The sequence below is a fragment of the Stylophora pistillata genome, chromosome 2, assembly GCF_964205215.1.
Source record: "Stylophora pistillata chromosome 2, jaStyPist1.2, whole genome shotgun sequence".
Classification (NCBI taxonomy): domain Eukaryota; kingdom Metazoa; phylum Cnidaria; class Anthozoa; order Scleractinia; family Pocilloporidae; genus Stylophora; species Stylophora pistillata.
The window spans coordinates 8,656,934-8,683,386 of NC_142520.1; the positions used below are offsets into that span (position 1 = coordinate 8,656,934).

Genomic DNA, 26,453 nt, shown 5'->3' on the forward strand with positions numbered 1-26,453 from the left:
GCTCTATAGAAAACAATGATTGCGATAGAAAGATGGCAAGTTTGGACAAGAAATTTTCAAAATTAGTTAATGCCGGTAGCGACAGTCAATTATGTCGGCCTAATCTTTTTTTCAATCAGTTTAGATTAAGTTCCTGCTTTCTCGACTATTCATGGACTTGAGTTGTAAACCATTTTTCTCTAAACGGAAGTCAAAGGTCTTTAGAACTTAATGAATTTTACCCCGAGTGCAGTATTCATGTTTTCCATCGATCTCATGGCAGAAATATGGCATCGCTCATCGATTTCAATATTTTTTTTCATTGAATTCGCTACGTTTAGCTTCAAAATTATAAATTTAGATAAAGTACAGATCAATTCAGTTCAACGTTTCCTCTTCGTTTAATTTATCGATAAATTTTGGGGTGAAACCTTCTAAGTTGCATTTAAAAAGTTACCTTACTTATTCACAATTTTCATTTCCTTTGGAGTCACTTATTTTTTGTAGATCTTGTCTTGATAAAAACAGGCAATGATTCCAACTGGCGCAAAATATTCCTGTTAATCATGCCTCTCCTATGCTATTTAAACCACCTAACATCAAGGGAACGTTCAAAATTTGACAACGTCGTACACTGAAGAACAGGGGAAAAATGCGGTCGGAAAGCGGAACAACAAAGTGGTTACACAGAACGATCCATGGTTTGACTTTCTTGGTTTTTTTAGTACAAGTTTCTGAGAACATCATACTTTTTTTCCGTTTATCATAAAGTACGCTTTAAAATGACTGAGTGGTCCTCAAATTTCAGCAACAATTAAGGATACATTGATAAAATAAAGTTAAAAGGCACTAGCATCTGCTTTGCTCCCAGGATGCGACGTCGCTGCTCAAAAGGAATCAGCGCCCATCCTGGTTATTTTGAGGAATAATTGCGAACTGAGTCTAAGCCAGATGATGTTTTGCCATCTTTCACCGAAATTTCTTGAGATAGGGAATATCTGTGAAAATCATTTCAAAATACGTTTTGATCTATAAGGAAAACAAAATCAAAGGAAAGAGATAGATACAGATGGAAGCTGTTCTGCTTATCATTCTTCAAATAATACTTTTTGAAGCATAGAACCGCTTTAACAATTTTAGGTCAAAAACGTTTTCTGTGTTTTTTGGCTGTACTTGACTCTATGAACGAGAGAGATTGCCTCTTTCGCTTTCTTTCTTTTTTCTTTTTGTTAACCAAATACCTTGAATAAACGTTTGAATGCCGGCAACTTAGATCCTTAAACAGCTTTGAACAAACGATCTCCAACGCTCTCCAAAGGTACAGGTGTTTTCTGCATTTTAAGCTATGGTGTTTGAGACTGATGGCAGCGAAAAGTCCTATTGTCCTATTGACCTATTGCGTTTCATAGCGTTACTACTGTAAGGACGTTCCCTATATTTCATATGCAGTATGTACTCAAGATCAATTAGGTTTTAAATCGACTTTCCTAAGAAAATGAAAATTAACTAATCGCGAGTATTGTATGGTAAGTCTACTATCTTGATTACTGAATGAAGGACAGTTGAACTAGACTATGATAGGAGTCACTTGATCAATAGATAAGTCTACCTTGCGTGAGGCGACACGCCGGTAAGCTGTAAAGCAAAAGGCGGTCGACCGTTAGGTGGTGTTGATACGCCTGTGCGACTCCTGCCATTCGCTGTCGCATAAAGTTTACCTCTTATTAGGATATCTTAGAACGACTGTCCTCTGCGATGTGATAATAAGGGCAAGTTTTAAAATATCATGTCCCCATCTGCAATTTTGGCAAAGCCGGATGAGATTGTTTCTTTGCGCGCACTATTTTCTTTGTCTTTTTTATATATACTTTCTCTCCCGCAGAAATAACTTCAGAGATACGTTTCTCAAAACCTACATCTAGGTATCCTGTATTAATTACGACCCCTCTCCCCCGAAAAAATAGAAAAAAATACCAAAATTCCATTTCATCGGGGTATGTAGTCAATGAACTAACTAAACCCGCAATAAAGTGCTCGGACGGAATATCATTTGTACGAAGGGTGCTCTTAGATCTTAGTTTTGGAAACACTTTACGATTTTGACACTACTTTGAGGAATAAAGGTAAATGTAAATCTTAAGCGTGCAGTTAGGTGAATCACTGCGTGAACTACGTCACTATCAACAGAATGTACCGCAGCATTACTATCTCTTAGATACCCTGGTAAATAGTTTATGCGTTCCGAATAGCCGGTTAACATTTTTTTTCGCGAAGAACACTCGTTTTTACAATTTCTCCGTCAGCTCCGTAGGGAAGGAAATAAAAGTTATTGGCAGAGGCTAAAGATTACGTAGCAAATAAAATGCGCTACCATGCATCAGTACCAGTCTAATTAGAAATCTAATAAAGTTTGTCATTGATTCAAACGTTATTCTTGATATAATAGTCGATGCGTTTGCTCATTTTCTCTTTTGCAGTTATCCTTCCTTTGATGATGAAGTTGCAAGGAACAGGTGAGGCAGTGTAATTCAAATCTTATGTATCTTAAAATGAATAAGAAAAAATATAATGAGGCTTATTTATCAATACATTTACAATAATCAGTCATAGATATTACGTTGGTACCTCAGTCCGATTGTGGATCTAAACGTGAGTTGAAGAAACTAAACAATAACTGAACAAGAAAAAATAAAGAATAACAGCGCTTTCACTTTGATCTCCCCAATTTTTACCCTTAAAACTTAAGGTGATTCCTCAGTATTGCATTGCGCAACCCGTATTGCGCATAGAAATCACGCAATCGGGTGAAAAAGTACGCGCATTTCGAGAACGCGATATCGTTTTTAAATCAATGACCAGGTAAAAAGGTACAATGGTCCTCAGCTCTTGGACGAGCACGTTGACCTGTATTTCTTACTGCATAATTTTGGTGTACAAATTATCCCGTTTAAATTGGAGAAGTTTAAAAAAAATTCGTCGACGGTAAAAAATATACAACTAAAAGTGTGCAAAAGTCCTGTTGATGTACCGTGAGCCGATGAAATGACGCGTGTGGTTAGAGCCAGTACAGGTATAAATGGGGTGTACAGGCACAAGCACGATGATCTTTCTTTTTTATTGTATTTTTCGAAACACACGCTGGTAGGGAACATTTAGGGAAAGTTGAAAACAATTTGTTCGATAGCCTTTATTTTCTGAGGAATCACCTTAAACCTAATTCTAATTTTTGCTTTAGTGAAGTAACGAGTTTCGGTGCTCATTGTTAGTTAGGCATGAATATTATTAATATAGACAGTATTTTTCGTCTCCATTTTCATCATTATCATTATTGCTGTCATCGTTACGATCTAAAAATATGTATTTTTTCTTTTATTCATTTGTATATTTATGTTTCTCATAGAAAGTCTATGTACCCATTTCAAAAATTCTTCGTACATCTTTACAAAATGGGGAGGACGTTTTCGGAAGAACTATCGCGTCTGCGGCAATCATGGAGGACACCTCGTTTACATCGAAACCGATGAAGAATGGAAATTTATCAATGGTGAGATTCTAAAGCGTAATAGTTGGAATACTACCGCGTGGCATATTGGATTATACAAGAGTTCCCAGAATGGGAATTGGAAATGGTTTAGTGGAGAGCCACTGAATATTTCGAAATGGCGAGATTCTGAGCCAAATGATAACGACAACCGCGCGGAAATATCCAAGAATGAAGGCCTCTTTAACGGTATCTCTTACCTTGATGAAAATGCATTCATCTGTGAATTTCCTGAGGGTAAGCAAACATTCCACCCATAAAGTACATTAAGTGCTAAACCATTTCCGCTTAGCCCTGGTCCCGTTAAAAATTATTTCGATGATTAATTTTGAGAGGTAAATATATTGCTCTCACAATATCGAAAGCTCTCCTAACTTGAATGTGTAAGCGGTAAATAAACTGTTTAGTGCGCATTAGCGGTTTCAAATAAGGATAACTCACACTTGTATTTAATTATGCGGTTTTTTTTTTCAGCCCGTTCTGATCAAATAAGGGAGGGGAGGTGGCTCAGGCTGCTAGTCAACCTTGTTATAAGTGTCATACAATAAGTACAATAATCGCATGAGCTTACAGATAGTTTAAGTGCAATAATTCAAAATAGAATATCCGAAATAGAAGACGTCGCTGTGAAGAAATATGTATCAAGTACCACTCCTGGTAGGAGCTGCCTTCCGACCAAAAAAGAGTTTTCCGTTATTTATTGCTCATGAAAAATTTCGGGACACATGTTGTATAAAAAGTTTCATGGTTCTAGAATCATACCTTATTTTGCTGCGCCGCAAGCCACAGCATTTTTTCGACGGGCAAAGCGCCTGAAAGAAACTCGATCGAAAGGATACATTTCTCAACATTTGTCGAGCGAGCGTTCACTGCAGTCGGTGAGTGTTTGTATGTTGTGTTCAAAATAACACATCGAAGTATTTCTCTTTGTGCTTGAACGAGTGAACAATAATTATACAGAGTAGTTTCGGAAAAAGCGTGTCGGAAAGAGTACATGATAGCCCCGAAAAGTATTGTGGGTAGTCTTCAGATCTTGGCTCCTTGACCTCAGGATTTCGAGGAAGTCTGAGAAAATGTCACCTTAAGCACAAAAATTACAGATTTGATGAACTTATTTTGTTTACATAAATGACTTTTCTATTCTAACCTGCATAAAAAACCAAAAAAAAAATTTACCCCAATAAAAGACGAAAACTCATGTAAGCTTAACGAGAGCGAATTCTATTGCAACACCATGTTATTTTTGTTTTGTTCCTCTCTTATTAACATGCATGTTGGTATTTCTCCCCTGATTTCGAATTCTTTTTTACATATCTTTTTATCTATTTCACTTGTTTGAACTAATTGATCACCGGATACTCTAATTGTCATTCGAGACCGATGCGTGCGTATGCACTCTTGCTCTATTTTTTTTTCTGACAACCATTCTGGTATCAACTGTATACGGTTAACTGTGTAACTTCGGTTGTAAATTTTCGAGAAATTACACTCACAGTTAACATTTTTTTAAAAGCCCAACACGATGGAGGGCGGAGAGAGGGATTAGCTCCGCGATGCATTTATCGATATTCCGAAACCGAACTACCAAAATTACATGAACTCAGCGACGTGTAAAGTTAAATATCTTCTAAAAAAACAGATCAGAGAGGGTGGACACCGTAAAGAAGAAAGATGTTCTCTATTGATTTACACTGATGAAACATACCCCTCCGATATTGAAAAATACGAATAGAAATGTAAAAATAGAAAATAGGCCACGTTTTCTAGCCTATTTCTTAATATCTTTAACGGTAATTGTGATTATATTATGTTATCACCATTATCATAATTATCCCTTTTTTATCATCATCATGATAATTATCTCCGTTTTCATTTTCATCATTCTGTAGAGTGCCCCATTATATCTTTTAAAAACTTTTTTTCCCCTTTTCCATGGTTGGGATCGGGATCGGGATTGGTATTTGCAGGACTCGAACAAATACGTGGCACATTGGTTTATGCAAGGATTGCTGGGGTGGGTATAGGAATTGGACATGGTAGTTTAGTGGAGCACCAGTGAATATTTCGAGTTGGTGATATTTTGAGCCAAATTGTAACGACGACAAAGCGGAAATATCCAAGAATAAAAGCCTTTTTAACGGTATCTCTTCATATGATGAAAATGCCTTCATCTGTGAATTTCCTAAGGGTAAGGAAACATTCCACCCATAAAGTATATTAAGAGCTAAATCATTTCTGCTTAGCCCTGATCCCGTTAAAAGTTCAATTCAATGATTAATGTTCGAAGAGGTAAATATATTGCTCTCACAATATCGAAAGCCTCTCCTAACTTGTGCGTGTAAGCAGTAAATAAACTGTCTAGTGCGCATTAGCAGTTTCAAATTGGAATAACTCACACTTGCATTTAATTATGGGTTCTTTTAAGCGCGTTCTGACCGGGGAAGGGAGGGGAGGTGGTTCATGCTGCTAGTCAACTTTGTTATAAGCGATATACAATAAGTAAAATACCAGCACCAGCTTAGGTATAGTCAAAGTGTAATAATTTAAAATAGAATATCCTAGATAGAGGACGCCGTAATGAAGATATATGTATCAAATACCACTCCTGCTAAGAGCCGCTTTTCCACCGAAAAAGAGCTTCCCGTTATTTTTTCCACCTGTTATAACGATCATCCTTTATTTTGCTGCGCAGCAAGCCACAGCAAATTTTCGGCGGGCAAAGCGCCCAAAGGAAAAACGATCGAAAGGATACATTTCTCAACATTTGTCGAGCACACGTTTATCGAAGTATTGTTGTGTTTTTGTTTTTTTTGTGTGTGCTTGTAAGAGCGAGCGATAATTATATAATTATACAAGTGTTTCGGAAAAAAGCGTGTGGGAAAGGGATATACCAGAAAGGTATCGTGAGTGGCTTTTAGATCCTGGTTCCTTGACCTCAGGTTTTTTTTAGGCAAATCTGAGAAAATGTCACCTTTAAGACAAAACATTACGGGTTTGCAGAACTTATCTTGTTCAAAAAAATTACTTTTTATTCCTAACTACATGAAAAACAAACAAACAATAAAAAGAAAACAACAACAACACTGACCCTATTGAAAGACGAAAATGATGTAAACTTCACGAGAGCGATTTCAATTCCAACACCATGTTACTTTTGTTTTGTTCCACTCGTATTCATATGCATGTGGGTATTTCTACTTTGACACTGATCAAACATACACTGCAGATGTTGAAAAATGCGGATAGAAATAGAAAATAGAGATACGTTACGTTTCTTAGCTTATTATTTTTTTTTCTCCTTTATGGTGATTGTGATCATTATCATAATTATCACTTTTTTATCCTCGACATGATAATTACTTTTGCTCTCATTTTCATTACTTTATAGAGTGCCCCATTCGATGTTTTAAAAACTCCTGGTACATGTTTTCGAAGTGGAGATGGTATTGCCCCTGGAACAGAGCCGCCTGCCAAAGCTTAGGAGGAGACCTAGTTTCCATCGAAACCGAAGAAGAGTGGAATTTCATTAGTAACGAGGTGCAAACTACTCTTTGCAGTAGAAATAGATGGAATATTGGCTTAATAAAAAAGGCTGGAAATTGGACGTGGGTGAATGGAAGACCGCTGACTATTTGCAAATGGGGAGAAGGGCAACCAAGTGGTGACAGCAATATGACTCACATATCCAAGCAGTCTAGTAATGGCACATGGGGTATATTTGATGGTAACATTGGCCATTCGTGTTATATTTGCGAGATTCCCAAAGGTAAAAAAAGACTTTCTATATTAACAAATGTTATATATCAGTTATTTTTATTACCAGAGGCACTTAGGGGTAACAAAAACATTATCATGCTAGCGTTTGTCAGACCTACCACAGAAATTATAAACCTTCCGAAAGTCATGATCAAGTTTATATTTGCATAGATACATTAGATTTGAGACAAATCAATGGATACTTTCATGATATATATGTCCAAGGTTTACCCTTGTGAGCAGAGGAAAGGTAACAGATGGTTCAGTTACGGTTTGAGTACCTACAATCACTCTTACGAGTAACAGCAGCTAGGAAAACTTTCATTTATCGCTCATTTTCATGTTGCTTATTGGTTTGTTTCGACTAAACAAAGTAAAGTGGAGCGTCTATAAAGCGGACACCCTCGGGAGCTTCCCCAGCGTCCATTTGAAAGCGGGGAGATCGCTTACATCACCAGAAATCGGGGACATTTCGAGCCCGTTACGAAATGTCAGCGGTATATCGTATTACAGACAATTCAATATGGCGGCGGTGGAAGTAAAGAGAAAACGTAACTTTCTATTTTCGTAAAACTCCGCCAGAGAAAGGCCTAGTACCTTTCTATCCCAGAAAGCTAAACGAGACGTCAAAACAAGGAAAATGGTAATTTGTATTTTTCGCGTTCTTCTTTTCCTAAAATTGGGGTATTTAAAAATGGCGTATTTGGCTCTTGAGCTCTGTAAAAATACGAAGAGTCTCCCGGCTCGAGGAAAGTTTGTGCGGATCGGGTTGCAAAACTCGAAACCCGCCTTAACACCTGGCGCACTAGGACCCTGTCCCTTAAATGCAAAGCTATGATCGTTAACACGCTGGGAGCTTCGGACCTCTGGTACACTGCCACAGTGGTAAAAATGCCTGAGTGGGTTCACACCTATATCACCAAAGCTATTTGGGAGTTCCTCTGGAACGGTAAGGCCGAACTGGTCAAACGCGACACATGCCGGCTCCCCTGGCAACAGGGGAGGTTGTCCGTAGTAAATTCCCTCGAAAAGGCGCGAGTCCTTAAACTCCGGGGGATTTCTTCGGTGGGCGACGCGACTTACACCGCTAAATGGGTCTATTTCGCCCGATATTGGGTCGGCTTTCCGCTGAGCCACAGAATTAAACGCTGGGCGTTTCTTCGCTCCAATAACGTCCCCAAACATTTAGGGGATGACCAACCCCCTATTTACCGCGCTGCACTGACCCTCGTTGACAGGGTGGAGGGGAATTTCGATTCTCTCCCTGACCACAGTGCTAGAACCTTTTATTCCAGGCTAACTCCCCCTCCTCCCCAGCGGCTCCCTTGTGTCACACGGTGGGAACGGAGGTTCACGTGCCAATTTAATTGGCGCCACATTTGGAAAGAAATCTTTGGTGCTGGTCTGAGCACAAATTGGGAGAGCAAAATTGCGTGGCGGATCGCTCACGGGGTGGTCAAGACGCCGGCTTACCTCAAGTCCTGGCGGGAGCTTGCCGTGAGCGATTAATGCGTGGGCTGCGGCGAGCAACCTAGAGACTTTTGAATCCTGGAGGCCCTCAGCTAAGTCTGTAATCTCTAAAATCACTACCCGCATTTTCTCTGTAAGGGGCATTGGTCTTTTTTCCGGCAGTTACATTCTTTGTCTAGTGTTTGTGGTGAATTTTGTGACTGGTTGTAATCTGATAGTAGCTTTTTGTTGTGTGACGCTATGATAGTTTTGACCTTAGGCATGCAGGAGTAGCTTATCCTTAGTGTGTGGCGATTGAAGATCTTGTGTAGTGGATGGTTTTTCGGGAGGCATCTGTCAACAATATTTAAGAACTTTCTTCCCAGATTGGTCTTCACGTTGGAATTCCATGGTGGATTATACCATATCACTTTTCTTTTGCGATGTTTGTTGCGCTTTAGGGCTGGCTGTGGATCATATGTAAGCTTATAGTCGTAGCCACTTTCGTAGAGGGGCTTTTTGGTTAATCGCTTGTTTATATTTTCTGGGATGTTCTTTAGCAGTGCAGGTGGGTGGCTATTTTGAAGACTAATGCCCCCTAGAGGGAAAATGCCTCACATCAAACGTAGTCCTATTGCAGTCTCAAGAGAAGTTGGCTATCTCATTTTGACTTTTCGACACAGTTCGCTGCTTTTGGACGTAGTCTACCAAGCAACAGTCACAACTGAAACGTCAACAGATTCATACGTGGGACTTGCGACAAACTTTAAAGAACGGTACAGAAACCACACAGCTTCATTCCGACACCAAAACAAGAGACACGAGACTGAATTATCTAAACACATATGGACACTGAAGGACAATAACAAACCTTTTAAGCTAGCGTGGAAAATCATCAAACAATGCAAACCGTACAACAACATTACTAAGAAATGTAATTTAAGTCTTTTTGAAAAATTCACCATTACATGTAAAAAGGAACTTTGTAGATCTAAACAAGCGAAATGAGCTAGCAAGTTCATGCCCCCATAGAAACAGATACCTCGTTAAAAACTTCATAATCAAGTAACAATCTCCGAGATTATGCGTACCAGTCACATGACTTATATGGATAAGTAGCGTTGTTTTTATACCTCCAGTAGCAACCGTACTCCAGCTTTTAAAGCCAGGAATTGTAAGTTAACGGTCAATCGTTGAAATTACCTGATGAGTGTGGTCATTTTCGACCATACGAAACAGAGCTGTCGTAATAAAACGATAAACTACCCTTGAAGTCTTGAACCAGTTCGTAATAATTATTAATGCTCCTCTAAGAGTTGAGCGCTCTTCGAAATACATTCAATCAAGTCCAAGAATTTATATATATATATATATATATATATATATATAGTATAATTTCAGAGCTAAGCAAAGAGTTTCCAGCGATCTGATTGGTCGAGCGGTTCCTTATATGACGCTATATAAACAGCTCCACGCGGTTTATATAAAATGTTAAAATAAAATGTTAATAAATGTTACTAAAATGTTATGATTTTAGAAATTTCTCTGTTGTTCAGCTCTGAAATTATACTAAAACAATTATTCGCCTCAGGTTCGGTGAATATTATCGAATAATCCCCTCGACTTCGTCTCGGGGATTATTCGACGAGATTCACCGAATAATTGTTAAATATCTGATTGTAATTAAATTGATTTTGTTAACAAAGCATCAGTCCTTTTTAAATTTGTTACAGGCGCAAAGCAGCGGTTGACAAAAATGAATCAATGCTTTATTAAATATTAGAAATAGTAGAAACTCTTATAACAGACCAACATATTTTCTTTCTTGAATAATTTACTTCCCCTGCATTTTATTTGCAATATTTTTGCAGCAGATTCAGCTTGCGGACAAAATTATTCACAGGGCTACTATGAGGACTACGTTAGAACTAAGGACGATGTACAGGGAATGAGTGCTTGCAACATTTCCACGGCATTACCCCCAACAGGAGGAAATTGCTCGATCACTCCGCCAAGCGGTATCTCACTAAAGACTAACTTCAATCTAAGCTGTAGCAGTTGGAAAAGTAACAGGAACCCTCTGTCCTACGAGTTTCAATACAGGCTACAGAACGGTCTGTCTAGCGTGTTATATCGTGGCGCTAACAACACCATAAGTGCCTCTCGGATACCGCCTGGGAATAAGGCAGATAACTTTACTGTGAAGTTCAACATTACGGTGACCGACAGTTCTGGAATTTCTGCTCCCCCATTCCCTTTGACGGTCCAGGTAGGTCGATAATTATTGTTTTAATTTCTAGCATGAGGTGAAGTGGTAACGCCTTTTAAGGTGTTACCAAAAAGAATTAAATTTCTTTTTGGTCTCTATTAGTTTAGATTAAGAGGCTCTCTTTAAGGAGAGTAAGGATTTAAAGAAACCGCAGTGCTACGTTGGTGGGGGTGTGTAACAAAAGCTTTTCCGAAAAATTTCTACGGTGGTCAAGTTACATTATCAACTTAGTTAATAAAACCAAATTATATCATCAAATTATCTTTAGGCATGTAACCAAGTCGATACCTGCTTTTGACTCTTTTCAGATCAAACCATTTCTTAATATCACAAACCTTCTCATGGCATATGACAGTTCATTCAATGAATTAATCCAAGGAGGAGACCTGAGAGAAGCCGCGCTACTTGCGAACTCTGTCTTACAATCAGTTTTACACGAAAACTCAACGGATTTGCAGAAGAGATACACGGTACTTTAAAAGCCTAACGCATACTTAAAGGAGCACTCTTATGAAACTGCCCTACAATTCAAAACCCGAAAAATTCAGTTATGTCATTATAATATGAATTTTTAGCGATTAATAAAGCCTTTTCAATAATAATTTTAGTTGAAAGTCAATTAGAGGGCGAGAAATTACGATATGAAAAGCGTCCCGCAATTAATTTTCAAACTCACGGCCAACTTATCTTTGGTCAGCTGTCACTCCCATCGTGACGTAGATAACTCAAAACACTGTTGGCGTCATTTTATTAATATAGAGAAACCTCGTGAAATTTAGTCAAATTGTCTTAGTATTAGTGTTATAAAAGCAATATATGCGATCAAAATACTGTTTTGAATATCGAAGACCACTCTCTTGCGCGTCAAATGAGTCATCTACGTCACGCTCAAAACTCATCCAGTTTTCTTGAGTCTGTCAATTGATTACGTAAACTTATAGCGGGTCAAAAGAAAATCGCGAATTTGCCGATCTTCCCGTGTGATAAATAGGAAAATAAATTCAGAGACGATTAACTAGTGAACATTTCAAGTTTTTATGTAAAAATATTTGGATTTTTCGGGTTTCCAAATTACAGGGAGGTTTCATAATAATGCTCCTCTAAATAATGAAGCAAAAGAGAATTCGTGATGATCTTAAAGCCCAAGAAACAAAGATTCTCCCTGGAGAAAAACAGAATAAGAATGTATTGGAAATCAAAAAACAAAACATCAATTCTCGAATAACAAACAAGTGTATTACATTAAGTGTATTAGCATATTTCTTTTAGTAAATCAGAGGCTTACATGTTCAATATCTGAGATCTTTGATGCTCAAGAACCATGGCTTATATGATTTATGTCTTCTCTCTATTGTTTTTGCGTCTGAAACTTCCAATAGGGCTTCAAATAGGCCGAATCGTAGTCATTTTAAGAGTAGACTTAAAATTCATATGAATATTTATTTAATAGTTACTGAATCTGTAGCCATTAAATTTTAGCTTTTGTATGTTTTTAGTCAGGGAAATTGTTTTTATACAGGGCTAACCTCACGATTTTCCCTTTCTAGGATGTATTTTTTATATTTGCGTTGTAGCGTCCTGAATAAATGTTATATTATGTTATGTTATGTTATGTTATGGTCAGAATGGAGAACGGTCTACAGCCTTAAACTCAATTTGAAACGAGTATGTTCAACGTTTTGAAAATGAAGTTTGAAAAATGTTTCATTAGCGTAAATCACCCACACACATCCCTTACTTTCAGCTTGGACCTATATCTGAACTTGCGATGTGTTAGGACCAATCAAATACTTGCGAATGTATCATTTTTATGGTTGTTAGTGGCAATATTATCGGGAAACCTGAGTCTAATGATACCTTTAGAACGATTTCCTTTGGCAAGAGCCTCATGTGTGGGAGACAGTCTCTCTGCTTGATTCTTTCCTGGCTAAAATCGACCTTTAGCTATTCATGTTTATCACTTTCAAGGTAATGCACAACATCCTTGTAAAAATTTCTACTTTGGAACGAAAAAGTTTCGCGGATCTGCTCCAAAGCTCCTCAGTTATTGGTTCTGCTCTTCAGGTTTTGGATAAAGTGAACCCCAAGTCACTGGTAAGTTACATTGTATTTCTCTGAATGCGACACAAATGAGAAAATGACAAATGCAATATACTAATGTTTGAATAGCTTTGGTCGTTATGTCGACTTATCATACCCTGACAAATTTAAGCCAAACGGGCTCAAAACCCAACAGCAACAACAACAACAAAGATTAAACAAAATGAAAACCAGGACACGAAAAAGGCAACTCATGGTTAGTGGTTTACGGTTTAGTACTTATATTAATTAGCTCATCGCAGAATATCTCTTCATAGCTCAATAAAAACAAAACTGAAAAATAACCAATTTCAGCTGCTGAAATTAATTTGCATTCCACAGAATATCTCCTTACTGGCGAATATCTTATCTGCGGTCCGTTCAATGACGTCCCTTCTGTGGTCTCTTGCCCGGAAAAGAGACATAGCAGACATACAGCTGACAACTCAGTCAGCAGAAAACCTGGCTTTATGTTTAAATAGCGTGCTGAAGGTGGCAGCAGTGATAGCTTCAGAGGATTCAGAATCAAGTTTTCAAGAACAGGTATTGTAATGTACATTTAGGTGGTGTGGAGAGGTCTACGAAAAACACTCTTTTTTAACGTACCCTTGTATGCGAGCAAATCCCTCTTTTCTCTCTTTCCACCTTACGGTCATTACTTTTTAATTCATAGGTGAGTGGCCTACTGCAGATTGCTATTAACTTCACCGTCACTTCCATCTTCATCCAGATTTCGGAGCTTTTTGTTTCAAACTTTTGACGACTCATAATTTGCTTATATTCTATGTTTATTTATGTCATTTCTACAGGGTAAGATGTTGGCTAAGATTGCGATGAAGGTCCTCGATAAAGTTTCAGACTCAGTGTTGGCCTTTGCTGTCCTTGATAAGAAACCGATATCAATCACAGCTGGGCAATTGTCCATGACACTTGGAAGATATAGCCTCCAGAGACTTTCAGGACTGGAAATAAAAGCAGGAAAAGGGCGGTTTATGTTACCGTCTGAAAGGCAATTGATAGTCTCCAGTGTGAATAAAACAAGTTTTGTAGATGCTCAGGTAACTATTCAGGACCTAAGGGCAAACTCAATTTAATCGTGACAAAATCGGGAAAGTATGTGTCAGCAAATACCGACGCCAGACAAGTTAAATTAGTAAAGTAGCACACCAGGTCCACTGAAGACTGCTTATAACCAGAAGCAATTCTACTACTTATTTTGCTTTTGACTTGTTCAACTCTAATACTTGGTACAGTAGAAAGAACGGAATCGGATCGAATGGAGCTTGATTTTCCTAACATCGCCTTAAATAGATGTTGAAACTGAGTTGAAAAAAGCATCAAGTCTGTCAAAAGCCTTAGTAATCGCTTTTCATTCCGGCCTGAAAGTTCTTGCTTTCAAATATTTCAAAAAAGTAACCACGCGAAGGAAATTGTATTTTTATTTCATTTTTTTCCAAATATATACATATGAGTAGACAGTGCTGTTTCGGCCTTCTAGGCCTCATCAGTGCATTGGCTTAAGTTCAATAGCACGACGAAAGACCTTGTAAAAACAAACAAACAAACAAACAAAACTAAAATGTTATTCTTCTTCTAGATGCTTTTATTCTCTTCCAACCCTTACACTTGGGACGGCACAAAGGAGCGAGTTGGATCTGATGTTGTAACCCTTAAGTTGAAAAACAACTACAGCGAGCCTATTAAAGTATCAAATCTTCCAGGGAACATTGTCATCGTTACGCCTTTGAAACTTCCAAAAAACTCTCTAGAGAAGTCATGGTATTTTACAAAAAATGATGAAGTACGTTTCCACGAGATAAACGTCAAATATGAAAACACCACGTTGATTCTCAACATGAAACCCGAAGACCCAACCGCACATTTGTTTGTCTATATGCGTTTTGGTCAGCGGCCAACATCTCAAGACCACGACCTCAATGCCACAATCTCTCAAGACAAAAAGTGTGTTTGGATGCCAAGTGCGCACGGCAAAAGTCAAGGACAAACAAACTGCTCTTTCTATCCATATGCACCGATACAAGTTCTTGCCGAGCATCCTGGGAAATACTTTATTGGCGTAAGAAATGCAAAGGCCACAATGAACTTATCTTACAAAAGACAGAGAAGATCTTGTTTTGGAGAAAGGCGAGGGAAGCGCTCCTATGTCGAAGTCAAAGATCCACCACCCACCCCACTCCAGAGTAAAAATGTCCCTGTAATACCAGTTTATGATTCCAACACAGATCAGAACTATACCCTAAAGGTGGCCTTAGGTAGTTGTGTCTACTGGTCAGAAAAAATTGACAAGTGGATATCATCTGGCTGTCGGGTAAGTGTAAAGTTAAATATGAATCTTAGCAAATCGTCTTTGCTCTATTATTGCACTGCTTTCAACATATTTCAGATACTTCGCTCCTTCCTGAGTCCTGGTTTTGTAATAATCTTCATTCACAAGGATTATTATAATATTCAGGCCAAACTTTGATTCGATAACATTTTTCGTAGGCTCTGCTATCGTAAATAGTCGAATCAATTTTTTAGCCAGAAAAAGCGAAAGCAGTGCCTTAAAAAGAGACGATACAGATTAAATCCATCTGCGCCGATACAAGTTGTAGCGGCAGCCAAAATGATGATTTTTACTACATACATCTCCCTTGTATTTTATAATTCCAGGTTTTAGCAGCTTCAGATGGATTTATAAATTGTAGCTGCAACCATTTGACATCATTTGGAGGAAGTCTTTTAGTTGAACCGAATCCTATTGACTTTGACAAGGTTCTAGTCGAGTTCCAGAAGTTACCGGAGACTGGAAATATTGCAGTAATTGTGGCTATGGCGGTGGTTCTGTTGTGTTATGCGTCTGCACTTGTTATCGTAAGGAAATTCGACAAGGAAGACGCGAAAAATGTAAGTGTAGGACCGGATTTTGGTTGTGCCCATTATTTTCACGGGGTTTGCTCTTCAGTACACTGTGTTTACTCCCAAGATCTGATTGTTAACTCATACCTCCAGCTGCTACACATTTTCTTGCAAATATGTCATGAAAATTCGATAACAGATGAAGATAACAACTTCTACTTGATAAAGGCTTGTTGAGATGAATTCGTTGATTGTAAATTACAAGTCAAATAGATAAACCGTCTCCAGAGCTTACGATTTTTTTTTTGGAATGAAGCAGAAAAATCTAATTAAAAATACGAGTTAGGTAGTCATGTAAATAAATTATGCTTTGTCATGTCTTTATTCTTTTTATTTTTTAGAAGGAATCCCCGATCCACCTTCCATCTTCTCCAAACCGTACATATGAATACGAAATAGTGATTACTACTGGTGCGTGGAAAAATTCGGGAACGACTGCTCATATTGCTTTAGAGATTTACGGTTCTGAAGGAAAGAGTGGCATTCTGCATCTCACCCAAGAAGAGCCTGGTGCAGTTAATATGTTATTTTCTCGAGGTAATTCCGATGTTTTTGTACTTTATGTTAATAAATCACTTGGTTCGATTCGAGGACTACAGATTGGTCATGATAACTTTGGAAATAATCCTTCGTGGTTTCTTGAGGAAATTCTGATTCGGGACGTACAAACTAACCAGTCGTGGAAATTTATAGCGAATCTGTGGTTTGCTCTTGAGCGGGGAGATGGGCGCATCGAGCGAACAATCTGCCAAAATCATCTGGATTTTGGCAGTGAAGTTGCAAGACGTTGGCGAAGAGGCCTCGTGGAGTGGCATATTTGGATTTCAGTTGCAGCGAAGCTACGGAGAAGTCACTTTACAAGAGTGCAGCGGCTTTCTTGCTGCCTGTCAGTGCTTTTGACATCCATGTTTGCTAACGCGATGTTCTATAAGTTAGAAGGGAATTACGAACAGCCTATCCAAGTTGGACCGTTAAAAGTGTCGTGGAGACAAGTTGTGACTGGCTTTGAAAGCGCACTTGTTGTGGCACCCATAAACATTATCATAGCGTTATTTTTTCAGAAAGGAGCTGAAAAGTATGCAACAAATAACGGCTATTGTCATACAGGCACCCTTATCACTGGTATCGCTTGGTTTTTGTTGCTCTGTTCTTGTACTGTTTCGGCTGCGTTTTCAATCTTCTACAGTCTAATTTGGAAAAGAGTGTCAGCGAGCAGTGGCTGTCTTCGATGCTGATCTCATTCGCCCAGGACATAACAATCAAGGAACCAGTAAAGGTGTTCTTCACAGCTCTAACTATTGCAGTCATTTTAAGGATAAAGGCAAAGAGATCAAAAGTACATGCCTCTGAAAGCCCTCAGCAAGCTAGGATTAAGTGCTCTAAACAAAAGTTTTGGGAACTACAATTATCAGATGTGGAAAAGATGAGGAGACAACAAGCTAAGAAACAGAACATGACACGTTACTTCACAGAGTTGGTTGAATACTTGGTCTTTGTTTTCTTGCTAATGGTAGTGTGCTATGGAAATAGAAATGATCATCGGTACTTGATGACGAAATCAATCAGAGATGGACTACCAAGCTTCAGCAGGGTGAGTAGACGTTATTTGATTTTGATTAATATATTGCTGAAATTTCCGCGTTTGATTGATCTTACAGCTTTTATTCCTATGTGGGGTTCAAATATGATTATACAAGGGGAAATATTAATTTGACGGCCTGCTGAAGAACTGGAAAATAAAATTGTTTATAGAAAATTCAGACATTGGCTAAGGCACTTTCTGCTATGGTGACTGACCTTTTGAGCAAGACTTAGACTCAAGACTAAGGAGAGATTCCAAGAAGAGTGGTATAATACCTTAAAGAGATTGACATTCTATCAACGTTTGAACACCCAAGATCCTTTTCTTAATTTTCCCCTCTTGCTGCTACACATTTCCTTGTTAATTAATTAGAAGAATTTGGTGTTAGATCAAGGCTTCACATTCTACATGATAACTTTGAGCATTCTCATTACCTGTTTACTGAATAATGTATGGATACCTTGGGGAAAAACTCTTTGTTAATCACTTCAGGGAGTTACAGGGTTAAAGGAGGAGATTCAGAAAGTAGCTGCTAACTCACACAAACATCATTGAAATAAATAAACAAAAATTAATTTTTGAGGGAATGGGATGTAGTGGGAAATAGAAATAATTTTGGGAATTAGAAATAATAGTCTAAAAATGGGCTTAAACATACTTACTCGTTTGTGTGGATCGAACTTCTCATCTATTCATACAGCTAAAGGAATAAACCAAACGAAATATATCTAGTAAATGGCTTGAACCCGGGGGTAACATGTGCAGGTGTAGTCTGATCGTCCCGGTGAGTGTAGTCCTCAGAAGGACTGTTGTCGGTGGTAGTGACTGACGTTTCGACAACCTGTGCTGAAGTCATCATCAGAGTCATGCTGATGACTCTGATGATGACTAACCTACAGCACTGACTATTTTCAACGAATGACTCTGGAAAGCTGGTTTACTAACTTAGAACAGACTCCCCTAAACAGATGTCAACAACTACCCGCCCCATACAAACGACTCATTCGCGACATAAACATCACAAACGACCGAAAAAGAAAGACTAAACTTTTCCGACAGATCGAAACAGACCAATCACGACCGACTTACGTCACTTGAGTCTTACAGCCAATAACATCACGGTAAAACCAACCGATCATTTAACACGAACTGGAATAAGAACATTCTACTGACAACAATCATTCACTTGATTCTGATGATGACTTCCGCACAGAATGTCGAAACGTCAGTCACTACCACCGACAACAGTCCTTCTCAGGACTACACTCATCCAGACGATCAGACTACACCTTCACACGAAATATATCTAGTTCGACGATCTTGTATTAATTCAGGTGAAAAACAACACTATGTACTGGAACTGGTTACAGAAAGTTTACATCCCAGGAGTGTTTTCCGGCAGATGGTACAACGGTCAAGAGGAGAAGAAAACAATGTATATTGGTAACAAACACTCTCTTCTTGTCGGCATGGCTCGAATAAGGCAACTCAGAGTGAAATCGAGTAAGCGTTTCCTTGTTTGTTTGTTTAATTATTTATTTAGGTATTAATTGTCTTGGATTTTAGTGACAAGGTTATTTACACATACACACTTAATTTGACACTTTATAGTCACACACGTATAACCGGCTCTGATAGTGAAATAATAGTGTCAAATCTCTCGGCCTTTCTAACAGTTGGGGATTAGCGGAAAGCTGCGTTTCTTATTCAACGTAAAAGTTAGAATCGATCAACGGCATTCCTCTCTCCCTCAGGTAAATTCTAAGGGTCCTAAAATTATCTTTTATTTTTCATAACAGAGATGTCCATGCCTTTTTAAAGTACGATTGAAATGATACAAATCGCTGAGTACAATAAATACCAAAACAACTTTCTTTGGTAATAATCTTTTGTTTTTGAAAATGCAGCACAGTGCAAAGTCCCGAACTATATCGAAGAATGTTTCGAGAGATACTCGATAAAGAACGAAGACAAGGCCGCGTACAATAAACCAGGCTGGAGACCTGTTGACAATGCTACGAGGAATGACGAGTTGCTACGTCTTTGCCCGAGGCCATGGCGATATCAACATGTTGAAGACACCGACACTATACCTAGGTGGGGACAGTTCTCCTATTATCATGGAGGAGGATTTGTAGCAGACCTCGGATATCAGAATCATACAGGATTCAGCATAGTAACAGATTTACAAAAAAACAATTGGCTAGACAGAAAAACTCGAGTGGTCATCGCAGAGCTTTCTACGTTTAATCCATCAGTAAATGTTTTAGGTGTTGCCACATACTTCTACGAGGTTCAAACATCTGGGCTGAAAACAGCTTCCATGCAAACCCACAGTCTGTCAATTGATTCTACTGACACTTCCTCTCATCAGTTTTATTCGATTTGCACGTTTCTCTTCATTGTATCTGTTTTTTTGTATTTTGGGAGAGAAACCTTGAGGCTTTATAATCATCGTTCTCGATATTTTAGGTCCATGTGGAATTGGATCGAAATATTCCAAATTTTTTTCTCTCTGTTTGCCGTGGTAACTTATATGATACGACAGAGTAAAGTTATTTCAATCATGGGCAAAGTGCATAAAAACATTTACGCAAATCCAAGTTTTCAAGAAGTTATCACTTGCCAAGAAGTAGAAAACGCCGTCCTTGGTATTCTAATTTTCATCGTCACTACCAAACTCTTGCGAATGATTCGCTTCAACAACCATGTTGCTCTATTCTCCAAAACATTGAAGATATCTGCACGATCTTTGACCTCGTTTAGTTTTCTTTTTTCAATTTTCTTTGTTGCATTTTTGCACTTCGGTGTCTTGATGTTTGGTTGTGTATCTGAGCGCTACTCTTCGGTGCTAAAAGGAGCTTATTTCCAGCTTGAGCTAACTCTTGGTCGAGTGAAAGCTAGACCAATCAATGAACTAGCAGAGGCCAACACCATATACGCCAGAGTATTCGCGTATTTAATTCTTTTAACTCTTACTATCCTTTGCATGAACTTTTTTATCGTTATAATGAACGATGCCCTTTCGGATGCTAAGAATAATGTGAACGGGGATGAGCTGTATGAACTTATTGATGAGCACCGTTGCTCGGCCTCAAAAGAAAGAAAAAAGTTTTTCGATGCGATCAGTAACACACTGAGTCAGTTGAGAACCTTCCAAAAATCAGAAGACGCAAAAGACAAGCATTCAGGAAACGTTGGCCTTGACTCCAAGAACATTTTGAATCTGAACTTTAATTTAAAAAGTCAGGCTACCGTAGCTTTGAGGGAGAAAAAATCTAGAGGAACAATAAGTAAACAGCAGTGCAGCACGAGGAAACAATAATTTTTTGACAAGATAATCAACATGTTAAAATTTCTCAAAGGTGAAAGCAATGAAGAATGCAGCAAACGTTTAGAAGAAAAGAAAGTGAGATTTAGAGAGGATGTCGTAGAGTCTTCTCTCCGTAAATTAGGCCGGAGAAAGCATGACCTGTTAGAACGACTGGAGAGAATTGTTTCAGAGTTGTCAGAAGAAGACGAAGATTTTAATTTGTTATTAAAAACAGCAAAGGCTCGAACCCTCAAGGTTTAGAGACAATAATAAGAAAATGTGAAAAAGAGTAAAGAACTACATCAAAAACTAAGATGAAAAACGGATACTTGAGCACAAGACATCTTGCAGAGACGCAATTAGTTCCTCAGCGTGTCGCAGGATTGTAGCGAAAAAAGGAAAAAAAAAAAACCACGGAACTTTGTTTTAGAGTTTTCTGAGCTGATCCCAGAGGAAGAACTTGTATACGACTTTTCATTTGAGCCAAGTGATTGTATATTAACATGGCCCGTATTTAAGATTTGTAGGCCCGTATTCAAGATTTGAAGGATGATATATGTGTCTTAGAGTTTCGTGATACTTGCTGTAAATATTTTTAATCACTTTTATTCTTAGTAACTAGGGATTTCTCTTTCTCGTATTCAACATTTTTTTCGTTTTATTTATTGTATTGTAATGATGAAATTGATTAGGTGTGTTCATTGAATTGGACTTACTTATTTCTTTAGCGCTTTTGTTCGGAGAAACTAGCACCACCCATGCTTCGCTGAAATTCGAACGGAAATAAAGTTATGTATGCAAAATTGACATCATGTTGCTGGTCTCTAACGTTTTGACCCGCTCTCCCCTTATGCTTGTCCAAGTTTCTACGACACAGACACCAGGAGGATACTTAGAATAATAAACGAGATGTGGTTCGGCGCATGTTAAAAAGTTATCTTAATTTGGAGACGACACAATTATGCAGTTTTCAATTCATAATCGTTTTGTCGTGACAGTCCTCTTACAAAGCTTTTAACAGAAATTTTCTGGTCTCCCTTTATACTTTGCTGGTAACGACTCAGCCCCCCACGGTTCGCCCTGAAAACCATGGGATCCCCCTTAATATGCCACTCCCCTCCTAGACCATTAACAATGACTGACTCCAACAAGGAACATTTCACGCGTCCTCGGAGAATTATACTAATAACGAAATCATGTTGTGGGCCGCCGCCTTGGCGAAACCTATAGTCCCTGGTGAGCAATATGGTGTTTCCTGGGGAAGTGACACCTTTTTAGTCACTTATTCCATGGTTGGCTTCAGCGAGCGCGTTCTTGGTTGTCAGAACCACATTTGTTCGGCAGGTTTTCGGGTTGAGCCGCATAGACGTATCTGAAACTGCCTCTTGAAAATGTTGTGTCCGGAGAGGAAGTTTAAATCAAAATTATTCGTTGGAGAAGCATCGGAGCAAGAAGCATGTAGCCATATTCTGACACGAGCAATGAAAGCGTAAGGATTTTTTTCTAATATATCTATTAAATAACTATACTATACCGTAATATTAACGCATAATTAGTTGGCAGTAAGTACATTTACAATGTCACGAGTTTAAACGAGGAATTTTCACAGTAGATGCTTTCAGCGACAGATCAACTCGTGACAGGTTTATCTTTGCGTTTTCTTTTCAATTCGGCTCCTGCTTCTTTGAATTTTTAAAATGTAAATCTTTTTCTTTCAAAACGACACCCGTATCCTGTAGAAATTAACGAATTATACCCCAAAGAGAGAATAAAAAAAAAAAAAAAATTGGCATAGTACTTATGTTTTCTATCGATCCCATTACAGCAGTATGACATCAGTCGTCAGTTTTAATTGTCCTATTTCCTAATGAATTCGCTATGTAAAATGGATTGTTTCCGAATGGAAAAACCTTGCAATTTATATATATGATGCATTATATCACCTGAACTGCTCTTCATCGTTTAATTGACCATAAATTTAATATTGAGGCTAAATAGCTCAGGTGCATTAACAAATTACAGTTTTCAGTACCAATCAATTAAATTCTTCGGAGATCTTGTATAATCGGTGAAAAACAACTAACAAATCAACAATGCTGCCATTTGTAAAGCATAGTTGTATATTTGTCAGAAGAAAATATCCAACTTTGGTCCGATCGAGAGGCGAACATCTTTTAACTCACGAGTAACTGTCTGACTTATAACCAAGCTTGCGGCGCGTGCAGCGAAGACCTATTCTTAAAACAAAAACATAGAAAAAATGGTGGTAGGACATCAAGACGAAAAATAAAACTGTTCAAACAGTATAGTGCTGAGGAAATTTTGCGATGTTTTCCTGTGTTTTTTGGTCTGTCTTAGGGTTTGAAATTTTATTATTGACTCACTCCTCCACACACCCTCCCTTCATGGTTATCCTAATTCCCATACCGACGAAGTTAATGGCATACGCTGTAAACGTTAACAATTACAACGCGCAACTTCATTTCTTTGATGAATGGATGGATATATATATATTTTTTCCATTTGACAGATGGAATACATATATATTTTTTCCATTTGACAGATGGAATACTTGCAATCGTTTTCTTTAGGAAAAATACTAATTCGCAATAGACATCTACATCTAAGCATGATTCCCACACTAGTAAGTAAAGTCTGTTTACGAGCCTAGTGGCCCATTAGGCCGGTGCTTAACTCCGGTTTCTGTAGCATGAAGCGACTAGGAGTATTTCTACTCCCCCCTGGATGGGATGCTAGTCCATCGCAGGGTTACCCCCAGCATTAAATTGCCGGTACCCATTCATACACCTGGGTGAAGAGAGGCACTGTCAGAGTAAAGTGTCTTGCCTAGGAACACAACACAATGTCCCGGCCGGGGCACGAACCCGGACCAATCGATCCGGAGTCAAGCGCACTAACCATGAGGCCCCCGTGCCTTGACACATTTTTACACTAGCACTCCACAATATGTTACCAACTAACAGCCTGTACCGTGAAACCGCCATTTTGCCTAACCTCTGCGACCACGCACTATTGGCCCCTCCTCTCCCCTCCCCCCCCTTAACCTACCGTTATTGGTGAGTGCTGTAATAATTGCATTGTTTCGTTCCCTTGAACGTTGTAAATCGTGTTAGCGACCTCTTAGTATACCCTTTTTAGAGACATAGAATTGTACGCCAGCGTATTCGTTCGACTCTTTCTGATTTCATTTTTGTTTTTAGAAATCTGACCACCGATAGGCCACAGGGTAGACCACATGGTAGGCTATGGCCTACACGAGGGCCTACCCCACGCTTTGTCCACACCCTAATAAAAGTAAGTATATGAGTAAAACAGAGGAGGATATATGTTTCACCTTGTTTCTGAATGTAGTTTTTAGTTTTGTTGAGACTCAAAATGATTTGGAAACAGTTAACCACAATGACAAAATTACGCGTTTATGAAATAGGAATGCACGATATAATTCATGATTGTTCTGTCATAAATAACGCTCGTTGCAACACCTTTTCAGAAATAACGTGTAGGGTATTAGAAAATAATGGCCTAGTTACTCGGGCTTCCGTAGGGGAGCCCGAGTCTGAAATTTCAAGCCGTTTTAATCGCCAAACGGGGGTCATGGTCCCAGGCGTTCCTTGCGTAAATTAGAGACCTTGATTAAGGAACCACACTGGGAAAACAGGCTTTTTAATGTGGATTTGAAGTTACTGTACAGCTTTTATTTATCGACAAAATACAAAAGTAAAGCAATTGTTTTCTCTTCTAACATATGAAGAAAGTCATTCACCTGCAATGAAACAGACAGAACACATTCGTGGTGCGAATAATCTAGTAGAGGAAATTAATATCATTCAAAATAAGCAAGAATGTCAGACTTTGGAATATGATATACAATTTATTTGCTGTTCATGTAAAATTCCTGAGCTTGAAAGGAAATGCATCATGAGAAAACACAGGCAAAAACACATGTCATTCAAAGGTTATAAAAGGAAAATTCCCATGTCAGGCTGTAGTGAACAATAGGTATGTGGATGAAATACCCACAGAACTATCCTCACTAGAAAAACTACAAGAAATACTAATAGCCCAATGCATAGTATTTGAGAAGATTGTGGTCATGCCTAAAGGACAACAGAGAAAAATTAAAGGTGCAATATGCAATGTACCTGTAGAATGTGATCAGACATGTAATCAACTCCCTCGTCCACCAGACAGATCTGGTATAATAATCATAAAGCTAAAAAGAAAGTTACAATTTAGAGGACATTTTTATTTTCAAGCAGTACGACCAGAGTTAATACAGCAAGGTCTTCACTGGCTCAAAGTACACATAATCCATTGTACAAAGATATAGTAATTGTAATTAACAATATTGATAGCAATATCACAGCTTTACAAAATGATGCAGATGATAATGATACAAATCAACAAGCTACATGTACATCAAACAATGTAACAACAGATAGTGATCCTGCTTTGGAGTATGATGCAAGAGAAAATGATCAATTAAATAGTAACGAAGAAGAAAATGACGACCCCTTAGAGCCCCAGTATGCGACACATGCTTAGAGTCAATTATACCAAACTATCCAGTTATTACAGATAGTGGGAAGTCAGCAGGAAATGAAGTCTACAGTATAGCATCAGGAGAAAACAAACATCCTGTCTTATTTATGGTTGACAAACAATGTGAAGAACTAGCATTTCCAGTATTGTTTCCCAAACGCAGGTATGGGTACACAGCAGAACGACAAGTTACAATTTCACCAGTGAAATATTTTAATGTTAGGATTTTACATTACATTGGAAGGTTTGCCACAAACCCTAAATACCTCTTTATTGCACAATTATTCATAATTGAACAAAAGAAAGTATCAGATAGTATAAATATTGCTCTAAAGAAGGTTGATTGGCAATCTGTCACTGCTTCTCAATTAAGAGCCAATCCTCAGAGATTAGTGAACCTTACTGTCCAAGATCAAGCATATTTATTTCTGAGGCAAAGATCAGGAACACCACCATACTGGCAAACACTCATGTATGAAGTAGTTGCAAGGGTTAAACAACTTGGCATTCCAACATGGTTTATGACATTGTCTTGAGCTGATTTAAGATGGAGTGAGCTTTTTCAAGTATTAGCAAGAATACAAGTCAATGATCCCACTGATGAATGAATTGATTCACTGTCTTACAGTGAGAAGTGTCAAATGCTCAATCTTAATCCTGTTGTAGTTGCTAAACACTTCCAGTACAGAGTTGAAAACATTATTCACTGAGGTGTTGCTCACTAATGCTAAACCGATTGGTAAAATAGTGTACTATGTTCTTCGTAATGAATTTCAGATGTGAGGGAGTCCCCATTTACATACACGTATATGGTGTGACGACTGCTCCAAGCTAACCCATGACAATAAATAAGCATAATTATATATAGACTACATAGATAAACATGTAGAGGCTTACTCACCAAGTAAGGAGGAAGATGCTGAACTGCATGACTTAATAGTAAAAATGCACCAGAAGCACAGCCATTCGAAAACCTGTAGAAAATACAAGAAAATTTAATGCA

The 26,453-nt window shown here is 38.3% G+C and overlaps 1 long non-coding RNA gene and 1 pseudogene across 14 annotated transcripts in view; one reads left to right on the forward strand and one right to left on the reverse strand.

The window, feature by feature from the left end:
- The window catches only part of LOC148736978 (uncharacterized), a 323,637-nt gene that overhangs the window by 286,824 nt on the left and 10,360 nt on the right, over window positions 1-26,453 (reverse strand). For 4 of the 13 annotated variants that reach the window (XR_015997199.1, XR_015997215.1, XR_015997204.1 and 1 more), the window contains exon 2: window positions 26,352-26,424. The exons of 5 other annotated variants lie outside the window; for them this stretch is intronic. This is a non-coding gene — a long non-coding RNA (uncharacterized LOC148736978). Of the gene's footprint in view, window positions 1-24,555; window positions 24,672-25,050; window positions 25,122-26,351; window positions 26,425-26,453 lie in introns of those variants that run through there. 4 more of the 13 variants (XR_015997197.1, XR_015997200.1, XR_015997198.1 and 1 more) reach the window with 3 other exon arrangements.
- On the forward strand, window positions 10,087-21,694 carry LOC148736991 (polycystin-1-like protein 2; annotated as a pseudogene). The gene is made up of 10 exons (XR_015997236.1): window positions 10,087-10,994; window positions 11,303-11,464; window positions 12,963-13,088; window positions 13,416-13,616; window positions 13,883-14,131; window positions 14,671-15,402; window positions 15,747-15,980; window positions 16,334-17,583; window positions 18,909-19,077; window positions 19,482-21,694. The product of XR_015997236.1 is annotated as a polycystin-1-like protein 2 (transcript).